At 35.0% G+C, this 12,391-nt stretch overlaps 1 long non-coding RNA gene across 1 annotated transcript in view; it reads right to left on the bottom strand.

Moving 5' to 3' along the window:
• The window catches only part of LOC119874222, a 168,744-nt gene that overhangs the window by 16,310 nt on the left and 140,043 nt on the right, over nucleotides 1–12,391 (bottom strand). The gene's annotated exons all lie outside the window — the stretch shown is intronic.

Genomic DNA, 12,391 nt, shown 5'->3' with positions numbered 1-12,391 from the left:
TATATGTAGGAAAATTAAAGTTAAAGCATATTAAACCAAAAAAGACCCCACCTGTCATTGTCTAATTCTTCTCTATGCTTTATTTTATTTAAAACTCTTGTCAGAAGTCAGAATTTATCACCCAATCACCCAAACACTGGCCCAAAATAACTTTTCATCCTGCCTTGCAATTTCAAAACTCCACAGGTATCTTTAGACTTGAGTCCTTCTAGGGCCCAGAAACAAAGGGTATTCCCTATGTTGTTGAAAAAGAAAAGATTCTCTATGAATCAAAAAGGAAATGAATGTAAAAAAGAGGGCAAAGAATGTCACACGGTACAGCTTGCCACTGTTGTTGGGCCTATTTTCCTTCCACTGGGTCAGTGACCTCCATGCTCACTACTGTCAAATAAAATGCTCTGAGCAACACCTGTTTTCCCCCAACCCCTGACCCTCATTCAGCTGGCAGCATTGACAGGCCTTCATGAAGTGCATAGTAATGGAGTCAAGGAAATGGGCAGCTGCCAAGGGAATTGTGCCATATTTTTTGACTTGCCACTTGTACAGTATTTCTCACCTCATTTGTAATGGAGAGAAATGTGTTTTAAAATTGAAGACAGTATTGATTAGCCTAAAAACCTTTCATCTGTGTTTCAAAATATCACAGCTTTATTCACTGTCACATGTCAGCAGATGACCTTGTAAAATATTTGAGCCTTAAAGCATTCAGATGTTTCTTTTCATTGTGGTCAATATTGCTTCTCCTATGTCTCCGCTGGATATGCATCACCATTTATTTGGCCTCTACCAAGGACCTTGTTATGTTCCCACTGAAATAAGAAAGCCCAATTGTATTGGGGCATCTCCTATTGTCATTTGTGACCTTTGGAAGACAACTGCAAGGGAACTTTCAACATTCTGTCTTTATTTCCTAATCTGGGCAAGTTAATTTCTCGAGCAGGGGCACAGCTGATATCATCTCTTCAGCAACAACCTTCAAGTCTAGATCCCATTTTCCTTCAATTCCAAGTCTTCCTGTTTCTTGGTTTGTTTTTCATCTGTATCCCTGTTGAAAGTAATCGTGTTTTATTCAGGCTATTTTAAAGATTGTCTCTTTAGCTTAGGTTTTCAGTGGTTTCCTATGGAGTACCTGTTTTTAGGTGGTTTTGTTTTGGTTTGTTTATTAATTCTGCTTGGAATTCACAAAGCTTTATGAGTGTCTGCTGCAAATTTTTCTATCCAGTTGGAAAACTCTAAACCAATATTTCTTCAATTACTGCAGAAAAATGAGTTCTGCCTCCATACTTTTTCTCTTCTCCTTCTATAACTTCAAATTACATATATGTTAGACAATTTAGCCATGTTCTGCATATCTTTTACATTTTTATCGTATTTTCTATCCTTTAGTATTTCCTTGCTTCAGTCTGGGATATTGTCTTTTGCCCTCTCTTCCAAATTGTTTATTCTCTCTTAAACTGTGTCTATTCTTTTAAGCCCATCTTTTGTATTCTTAATTACATTTATTGCATTATCTATTTTCAGGAATTTTTATTAGATTATTATAATATCAAGTTCTGTGCTGAATTTTTGTCTGATACAACCATATCAAGGTTTCCTATAGATTAGTTATTATTTTCTGCTTTTATTTTCCCTCTAGATTTTTAGTTAATGATTAGCCTTTATATGTTTGATAATTTTTGAAAGATGTTTCATGAGAAATTAAAGAAATAATTGAAAGTTCTGAGCGATGCTACTTTCTTCAAAGAGTGTTTACTTTTACTACTGGCATACAATGAGAGAAAGAGCTGATCATTTTAATACAGTGTGAAATTGAATTGATTCAGAGAGAAATTTTACTCATTGTGCTGTCTGGTCTATTTTTTGTTTACCTATATTCAGATTTTTGTACCTTGGTTTTAATACATCTCCTAGAGGGAAACAGTGAGTCACTTTTTTCTCAAAGATTTTATTAAGCTGCATAAAAATTCTAAATTTTCAATGAAACAGAAAGTTACTGGACTCTACTCAAAGAAGTGAAAGAATAAGTGTTCCTTGAAACATATGAAATACTCAGATGCTATCACTTAATCATTTGAGTTGCTCCAACTAACTTATTTACTTTTTTCAGATTCATCTTTGCAAAAGCCAGGCAAGCTATATGTGTGGCATATAGATTTATTTTTTATGATGGCTAAACTACCAAGACAACATACTAGTTTGGTTTTTTGGGTCATATGGATATGGATTTAAGTACCGGGCATGACTTATATAAGGTATATGGCATAACTTAATTATCTAAATAGCATTTTAAAAGTGACTTCTCAGGGTCTCTTGGTGGCTCAATCAGTTGAGCATCCAACTCTTGGTTCTGGCTTAGGTCATGATCTCATGGGTTCTGGGATCTAGCCCTCCTTGGATATGAGTTCTGTGCTCAGTGGGGAATCTGCTTGAGATTCTCTCTCTCTGCCCTTCCTCCCACTCAATCGTGTGTGCACACGCATAATCTCTCTCTAAAATAAATAAATATATAAATCTAAAAAGAAAAAAGTGACTTCTCTCCTAGGAAAGTAGACTTTCGAAAATAAATAACAATATTTTCATGTCAAGAAACTACCCCAAATTATGAAGAAAGAGGAAAATTAGAAATGGAGAAATTAGAAAAGACTATAAAGAAATTAAGAGCCTTCCAAGAATCAATGTTCTAACAGCAATATTTCAAGAAAATCTTTTGTTCTGGCTCTATATCATTGCAGCAGGTCCAACAGCTCCTCCCTGCATAGGGAAGGCTGAAATCAGAATGAGAATAGGCAGGAGTAGGGGCCAACATAAGACAATTCTCTACCCAAAGAGCCAGATCATCAGCCAGCACTCTTCCTTTTCAGCCAGCTTGATTAGCAAGACCTGAAGTGTGTTCAATAGGGCCCAAGATATACCTTTGCCAGAAATGAGAAAGTTTGACTTTGAGAAATAGTGCAAAGAGGAATCAACACAAAAAGAGACTGAAGCCTCATGCTTGTTGCTGCATTGGGAAAATAAACGAGGGCAGAGTAAGGTAGAGCAGAGCACAAGTGAAAAATGTTAATTCGGCCACCATGACCACAACACTCTAGTTATGTTTTCTTTGTATCTTATACTCAGTAAGTGTCAGAGTGGAAACAAATTTACAGAAAAACCAAACTCTACTCAAAAAGGCAGTAATGGCAAACATAGTAGCAGAAACTATAATCCAGCCAGGAAATCTTGAATTTAGAAACTGGACTTAAGTATAAAAGAATCAGAGACAATCTAAAAAAAAGAATGTTCTCAGAGATAGGACTACCATTAGTTTTTGTTTTGTTTTTGTTTTTTAAGGGAAAGAAACAGAGGTAGAGTTTTACCCTTAATTGATCACACAAGTACACTAGTAAAAGAAACAGTTTTAAATGAACCAGGGGCACCTAGGTGGCTTAGTTAGCCAAAGCAGCTGCCTTTGGCTCAGGTCATGATCCCGGGGTCCTGGGATCCAGCCTACATTGGGCTCCCAGCTCAGGGAGGAAGCTGATTCTCTCTCTGCCTCTACCCCTGCTCATGCTCTCTCTCACTGGCTCTCTCCCTGTCTCAAATAAATAAATAAAAATCTTTTTAATAATGAACTAGAACACTCTAAAACACAATTATTTAAAAATGTCTTAGTTTAACTTAAAAAAACCATATATAGTATCATTTTTGTCTTTTCTCCCAAAATAAAAGCTTCTGACAAATTAATTGAGTGCTTTTAACACTTTAAAAAACAATTTACCCTAGACGTTCTAGCTCTAGGAACCTAGCTTAGTTTTGCACAAAAGAAAGATTGTGACACAAAGATGTTCTTCACAACATTGTTTATGACTAATTCATTCAACAAAATTTTCATTGAGCTTTCAATGAGCTAGGCAGTGTGACTGCTGTTTAGAAAAAAATCTCAAATGCCATTAAAAGAGTAATCGTTAATTATGGTACAGGCATATGATGAGCTATTATGTAGTTATTAAAATGATGTTTATGGAATGTTTAATGACTTGGGAAAATGTTAATGATTTAATATTGAGTAAAAAAATGTACTTACAAAATAGCACTTACCATATTATCTGAGCCACATGTAAAAATTGCATTAAAAAATAAAGGAATATTCCAAAATACAATAATTCCTTTAGGTGATAGAATGATGGATGCCCCTTTACTTTGAGTTGCTTTTTATAAGAACATGTATTCATTTAGTAATCATTAGCAAATGTTCAGAATTTGGTAAATTAGAAATATCAGAACTGGACCCGAATGACCACTTGATCAGAATTATACTCTGTAGTTATAAAGATGTGACTTAATTGAACAAACTGCAGGATACGTAGACAGCTTTTACAGACATGTTTGCTGGAATGCACAATGCTTGATTTCGTGGATTGCTTGCACCCTTGTTTCACATTCTTAAAACACTTGTATTATTAATAACAAGCAGATATGTTTAAGATATTTTGCTAATAACAGCAGGTTTAACATGGTTCTTATATCAGTTTACAGATTTATTATTTACATACAATTAAGTGCATCTATTTTAAGTTAACTTTGTGATGAATTCTGACAAATATACACACTGATGCAACTATGCTAATAAAAATATAGAATATTTCCCTGATCCTCAAAAGTTTCTTTTTGTTGTGCTGCTTTGCAGATAATTCTTAGCCCCATCTCCCGCACCAGGTAAATATTGATCATTCAGGCATGACTCATCAAATTTGCCTCTTTCATGCAAGTGAACTATACAGTGTGTATTATTTTGTGCATAGTTATTTGACTCAGCTAAATTTCTTGAGATCTGTCCATGTTGTTGCATGTATCAGTATGGGATGTTATTATATATACTTTAGAATGGATAAAACTAAAACATTTTGGGGATCCCTGGGTGGTTCAGCGGTTTGGCGCTTGCCTTTGGCCCGGAGTGCGATCCTGGAGTCTCGGGATCGAGTCCCGCGTCGGGCTCCTTGCATGGAGCCTGCTTCTCCCCCTGCCTATGTCTCTACCTCTCTTCTCTCTCTCTCTCTCTCTCTCTCTCTCTCTCTATATATATATATATATATATGTATATATGTATATATGTAAAAATATATAATAATAATTAATAAATGAATGAATAAATCTTTAAAAAAATTAAAACATTTTATTATATTAAGTGTTGGTGAGGAAGTGGAAGAACTCAAAATCATATGCATTGCCATAAGGAATATAAGATGGTTTAGCTATTTTAGAAAACAATTTGGAGTTTCTTGTGAAGTTAAACAAATGCTTACCGTGTGACTCAGCAATTCTACTTCTAGGTATTTAACCAAGAGAAATGAAAATCTATGTCCACCAAAAGACGCATATTCAAATGATCATAGTGGCTGAACTAAAAACATAACAACCACAACTGAAAACAACCCAAATGTCTATTAACAAGTGAAAGAATAAGCAAATATATGGCATATTATATATATATATATATATATACATATATATATATGTATATATAGACCATGGAATATTACTCAGTAGTAAAAACTTGTCCTTTTTTAAGCTTAACTTTACAAAATCTAGTTTCATAAAATGTATTATCCCGAAGATTTTTTTACTTAAGTCATTATTTTTATTCCAGTTAGCTAACATATAGTGATATCTTAGTTTCTTGTACAATATGGTGATTCAACACTTCCATACATTGCCCCCTGCTCATCACAAATGCACTCCTTCATCCCCATCACCTATTTCACCCATTCCCCCACCAACCTCCCCTCTCCTAACCATCAGTTGATTTGTCTTTCTTGCTCTCTTTCCCTACCTTTCCTCATTTGTTTTATTTCTTAAATTCCACGTATGAGTGGAACCATATGGTATTCGTCTTTTTATGACTAATTTATTTCACTTAGTATTATACCTCTAGGTCCATCCACGTCATTGCAAATGGCAAGATTTCATTTGGTTTTATGGCTGAATAATATTAATATAAATGTAGACCACTTTTCCTTATCCATTCATCAATTGATGGACACTTGGGCTACCTCCATATCTTGGCAATTGTAAACCAGGCTACTATAAGCACTGGGTGCATGTATCCCTTTGAATTAGTGTTTTTGTATTGTTTGGGTAAATAACCAGTAGGGTGATTCCTGCATCATAGGGTGATTCTAATTTTAATTTTTTTTTGAGGAAGCTCCATACATACTGTTTTCTACAATAGGTGCACCAATTTGCATTCCCACCAACAGTATACAAGTGTTCTGTCTTCATATCCTAGCTAACACCTGTTTTTTTCTTGTGTTGTTGATTTTAGCTGTTCTGACAAGTGTGAGGTGGTATCTCATTGTAGTTGTGCTTTGTATGTCTTTGATCATCAGTAATGATGAGAATCGTTTCATGTGTCAGTTGGCCATCCCCCTGTCTTCTTTGGAGAAATATCTGTTCATATCTTCTGCCTGTTTTAATTGGATTACTTGGGTTTTGGTGAGAAGTTTTATAAGTTCTTTATGTATTTTGGCTACTAGTCTTTATTGGATATGTCATTTACAAATATCTTCTCCCGTTCATAGTTGGCCTTTTAGTTTTATTGATTGTTTCCTTGGCTGTGCAGAAGTTTTTTATTTTGATGTAATCCCAATAGTTTATTTTTTCTTATGTTTCCCTTGCCTCAGGAGACATATTTAGAAAAAAAAATTGCTACAGCCTATGTCAAGGAAGTTACTGCTCATGCTCTTTTCTAGAATTTTTATGGTTTCAGGTCTCACATTTAGGTCTTTAATCCACTTTGAATTTATTTTTGTGTAAGGTGTAAGGAAGTGGTCTAATTTCTTTCATTTGCATGTTGTTGTCCAGTTTTCTCAAAATCATTTGTTGAAGAGACTGTATTTATTCCATTGGATGGATATTCTTTCCTGCTCTGAAGAAGATTAATTGACCATACAGTTGTAAATTCATTTCTGGGTTTTATATTCTGTTTCATTGATCTATGTGTCTATTTTTGGGTCAGTATCCTACTGTTTTGATTATTACAGCTTCATAATGTAACTTGAGGTCTGGAATTGTGATGCCTCTAGCTTTGCTTTTCTTTTTCATGATTGTTTTGGCTATTTGGAGTCTTTTGTGGTTCCATAGAAATTTTAGAATATTTCCTTCTAGTTCTATGAAAATATTATTGATATTTTTATAGGGATTGCATTAAATTTATAGATTGCTTTGGGTAGTATAGACATTTTAACAATATTTGTTTTTCCAATCCATGAGCATAGAATATCTTTCCATTTCTTTGTATTATCTTCAATTTCTTCATTAGTATTTTATAGCTTCAGAATACAGGTCTTTTACCCACTTTTAAGGTTTATTCCCAGGTATTTTATTATTTTCAGTGCAACTATAAATGGGATTGCTTTCTTAGTTTCTCTTTCTGCTGCTTCATTATTGATGCATAGAAATGCAACAGATTTCTGTACATTGATTTTGAACCTTGTGAATTCATTTTTCAGTTAGCAGTTTTGTTTTTTTTTTTTGGTGGAGTCTTTTGGATTCTCCATATCTATTATAGTATCATGTCATCTGCAAATAGTGAAAGTTTTACTTCTTCCTTCCTGATTTGGATGCTTTTATTTCTTTTTGTTGTCCGATTGCTTTGGCTAGGACTTCCAATACTGTGTTGACTAAAAGTAGTGACAGTGGACATCCTTGTCTTATTCCTGACCTTAGGGGAAAAGCTCTCAGTTTTTCCCCATTGAGAATGATATTTTTGTGGGTTTTTCATACATGGCCTTTATTATGTTGATGTATGTTCCCTCTAAACCTACTTTGTTGAGTGTTCTTATCATGAATAGATGCTGTACTTTATCAAACACTTTTCCTGCATCTATTGAAATGATCATATGGTTCTTATCCTTTCTCTTATTAATGTGATATATCATATTGATTAATTTGTGAATATCAAACCACTCTTGCACCCCAGGAATAAATCCCACTTGATTATGGTGAAGATTTTTCTTAATGTATTGTTGGAATCAGTTTGCTAATATTTTGTTGAGATTTTTTGAACCTATATTCATCAGGGATATTGGCCTGTAGTTCTCTTTTTTAGTGTTGTCTTTATCTCATTTTGGTATCAGGGTAATGCTGGCCTCATAGAATGATTTAGAATCTTTTCTTACATTTCTAGTTTTTGAAATGGTTTGAGAAGAATAGGTATTAACTCTTCTTTACATGTTTGGTAGAATTCACCTGTGAAGCCACTGGAAATTGGATCTTTGTTTTTCATGGGAGTTTTTTGATTGCTGATTCAATGCCTTTGATGGTGATTAGTCTGTTCAAATTTTCTATTTCTTCTTATTTCAGCTTTGGTAGGTTATATGTTTGTAGGAATTTATTATCCATTTCTTCCAGGTTGTCTAATTTGTTGGCATGTAGTTTCTCATAATATTCTCTTGTAATTGTTTATATTTCTGTAGTGTTGGTTGTTATTTCTCCTCTTTCATTTGTGATTTTATTTATTTGAGGCCTTTTTCTTTTTTCTTGATAAGTCTGGCTAGAGATTTATCAAATTTATTGATTTTTTTCAGTGAACCAGCTCCTGGTTTCTTTGATCTGTTCTATTGTGTGTTTGTTGTTTTAGTTTCTATATCATTTCTTTTTGCTCTAATCTTTAGTATTTCCTTCTTTCTTCTGGTTTTAGGTTTTGTTTGTTCTTATTCTATGGTTATGGTTAGATTGCTTAGTTGAGATTTTTCTTACTTTTTGAGGTAGGTCTGTATTGCTATAAACTTCCTTCTTAAAACAGCTTTTGCTACATCCCAAAGGTTTTGAATTGTTGTATTTTCATTTTCAATTGCTTCCAGGTACTATTTTATTTCTTCTTTTATTTCCTGGTTGTCCCATTCATTGTTGAATGGCATGTTATTTAACTTCCATATATTTGTGGTCTTTCATGTGTGGTCGACTTCTAATTTAATAGCATTATGCTCAGAAAATTTACATGGCCTGACTTCCACCTTGAATTTGTGAGGCTTGTTTTGTGAGGTAATATGTTCTGGAGATCTATTCTGGATATTATGGAATGTTCCATATGCACTTAAAAAGAAAGTATATTCTGCTGTTTTAGGATGGAATGTTCTGAATATATCTGTTAAATCCATCTGGTCCAGTGTGTCATTCAAAGCCATTGTTTCTTTGCTGATTTTCTGTTTAGATGATCTGTCCACTCATGTAAGTGGAAAGTTAAACTGCCTTATTATTATTGTATTATTATTGATTAGTTCCTTCATGTTTTTTATTTCATATTTTATGTATTTGGGAGCTCCAATGTTGGACACATAAATATTTACAATTGTTATATCTTGTTGGATTGTCCTCATTATTATTATATAATGTCTTTTGTCTCTTGTTATTGTTTTGTTTTAAAGTCTACTTTGTCTGATATAAGTGTTCTGGTCCAGCCTTCTTTTGACATCCATTTGCATGATAGATGTTTCCCCATCCCCTCACTTTCAATCTGTAGGAGTCTTAGCTCTAAAATAAATCTCTTGTAGATAGCATATAGAGGGGTCTTTTTTATTATCCATTCTGTCACCCTATGTCTTTTGATTAGATCATTTAAATCATTTACATTCAAAGTAATTATGGATAGATATTCATTTATTATCATTTAATTATTTTGTGGTTATTTCTGAAGATTTCCTCTGATCTTTTCTTATCTTTCACTCCTTCCTGGTTTGCTAATTTTCTTTAGTGATATATTTGGATTTGTTTTCTCTTTATTCTTTGTGTGTATCTATTACTAGTTTTTGATTTGTGGTTACCCTTAGATTTATATATAACATATTCTGCATATAGAAGTCTATATTAAGTTGATGATCATTTAAATTTTAACCAAATCTTTACTCCTCTCCTCCTCACATTTCATGTATATGTTATATTTTACATCTTTTTATTTTGTGAATTCCTTGACTGATTTTTACAAAAATATTCAGAAATACTCATTTTTTAAAAATATTTTATTCGTTTATTCATGAGAGACAGAGAGAGAGAGAGAGAGAGAGAGAGGCAGAGACATAGGCAGAGGGTGAAGCAGTCTCTTTGCAAGGAACCTGATGCGGGACTTGATGTCCAGGACCCCAGGATCATGACCTGAGCCAAAGGCTTAAACACTGAGCCATCCAGGAACCCCAGAAATATTCATTTTTATTGCTTTTGTGTTTCTTACCTTTATACTGTCATTTCTGGGCTCTCCTTTTCACTCCACAGGTCCCCTTTAATATTTCTCGCAAGGCTGGTTTGATGGTTATGAACGTCTATATTTTTGTTTGTCTGTGAAACTCTTTTTATCTTTTTTTATTCTGAATGATAGCCTTCCTGGATAGAGTATTCTTGGCTGCAGATTTTTCCCATCAGTATTTTGAATATATCATAACACTCCCTTCTAGCTTAGAAAGTTTCTGCTGAGAAATCCCCTGCTAGCCTTACAGGTTTTCCCTTTTAAGTTCCTGTTTTCTTTTGTCTTGCTGCTTTTCACTGTACTATGCCAACTTAATTACAATATGTCATGGTGTGGATCTGTTTTTGTTGATTTTGATGGGAGTTCTCTGTGCCTCTTAGACCTGGATATCTGTTCCCTTCCCGGGATTAGAGAAGTTTTCCGCTATTATTTCTTCAAATAAATTTTCTGCACCCTTTTCTCTTTCTTCTTCTGTGACTTCTATAATGTGAATGTTATGATGTTTGATGGAGTCACTGAGTTCCCTAAATCTATTCTTGTTTTGTATAATTCTTTCTTCTCTCTCTTGTTTGTCTTGATTACTTTCTATTACTCTGACTTCTTGTCATTAATTCATTCTTCTGCCTGCTGTTCATTGTATCAGGCATGTTTCTAATTTCATTTATTGCACTCTTCATCTATGATTCGTTCTTTTTGTAATTTCTAAGTTAAGGTCTTAATGATGTCCTTCACTCTTTTCTCAAGTCCAGTGAGTATCCTTGCAATCGTTGCTTTAAATACTCCATCAGGCATGTTACTTGTATCTGTTTCACTTATGTATCTGGCTGTGGTCTTTTCTGTTCTTTCATTTGGGAAAAAATTTCTCTTTCATTTTGTCTAAGTCTCTGTGCCTATTTCTCTGTGTTAGGAAAGTCAGCTGCATTTCCTGCTTTTGAGGGTAATGGCCATATGGAGAAGAGGTCCTGTAGTACCCTGCTATGTAGTATCCCCTCGTCCCCAGGGCCTGGCACTTCTGGGAGTATCTCCAACATGTGTGCTCTACTGTTTCGTCCTGGCTGCTTTATTTTCCAGGCCAGTAACCTGCAGAGGTTCTCTTTTCATGTTGTGTTTGATCCCCTAGTGTTTGGTCCCTGGCCTGAATGTGGCAAGTTTTAAAAGGTGTAGTCTGGTCTGCTTGTGAACTAAGAACTATCACCACTGCCATGGGTATAGAGGCCCTACAAAACTTCCACATCAGGAAATGTGGTGTAGGCAGAGGTTGGCCCAGTTTTCTGGGAGAAAGGGACATGCTGGGACTGAGGCAAGGGTGACTGGGAAGAGGGGTTCCACTGGAACATGGTGGTGGTGCGGGGGAATTGGAAGATTTGGTGGAAGCAAATTAGGTAGCAAGTGTTGGCACTACACTGGTTCTGTAGGTGATGGTGCTTACACTAAGGGGCAAGGGAGGGGAAAGTGCCACCCAGTTCCTTTGTTTTGACAGGTGAATGCTATCTCTCTGGGGCATGCTTGAGCAACTAACTTCCCCATTGTGTGCTCTGGGCACTCTTCAGATCACTCCTTCCAGGTTCTATGTCTGCAGGCTATTTGCCACCTTTTCTCCAAGAGCAGCCCAGGTCTCCTCTGAGCTTAATCCCAGCCATACCCACTGACCTTTAGAACTTCAGGCTTTAAGCCCTGCTAGTTGCAAGAACTCACAAAATTCAGTCTGTTTCACCTTCCAAGCCAATTTCTATGGGTTTGTTTTCCTCATGTGCTCTGCTATGTGTTACTCCATCTCTCACCATCCTCTAATACCACAGTTCCCTACCCACCATAATAGCCACCATCTGTTTCTCTCCTAAACCCAATCTCCACACTTTTCTTCTTTGATGTGACCTCTTATCTATCTTTAGCCTTTAGTAATGGAGTTTGTTCTTCCAGGCTCCAGGTCAATTTGGGGGTATTTGGGATGATTTGATAGTTCATCTTAATTCATGGGATGAGGCAAGCCCCGGGTCTTCCTACTTTGCTGCCATCTTCTAACCTCTCCTGAAGAAAAGTTTTAACAATGAGAAAATCTTGAAGACTCATTACAATAATATTCAGTAAGTATTTTGATTTGAAACTTTATTCACTTTTCAATAGACTCCAATAAAAGATTAAATTAATAAATAGTCACCAATTTTATTTGTCTAT

Source organism: Canis lupus, chromosome 12 (assembly GCF_011100685.1).
Source record: "Canis lupus familiaris isolate Mischka breed German Shepherd chromosome 12, alternate assembly UU_Cfam_GSD_1.0, whole genome shotgun sequence".
Taxonomy (NCBI): Eukaryota; Metazoa; Chordata; class Mammalia; order Carnivora; family Canidae; genus Canis; species Canis lupus.
This window is presented reverse-complemented; position numbering and strand designations above follow the sequence as displayed.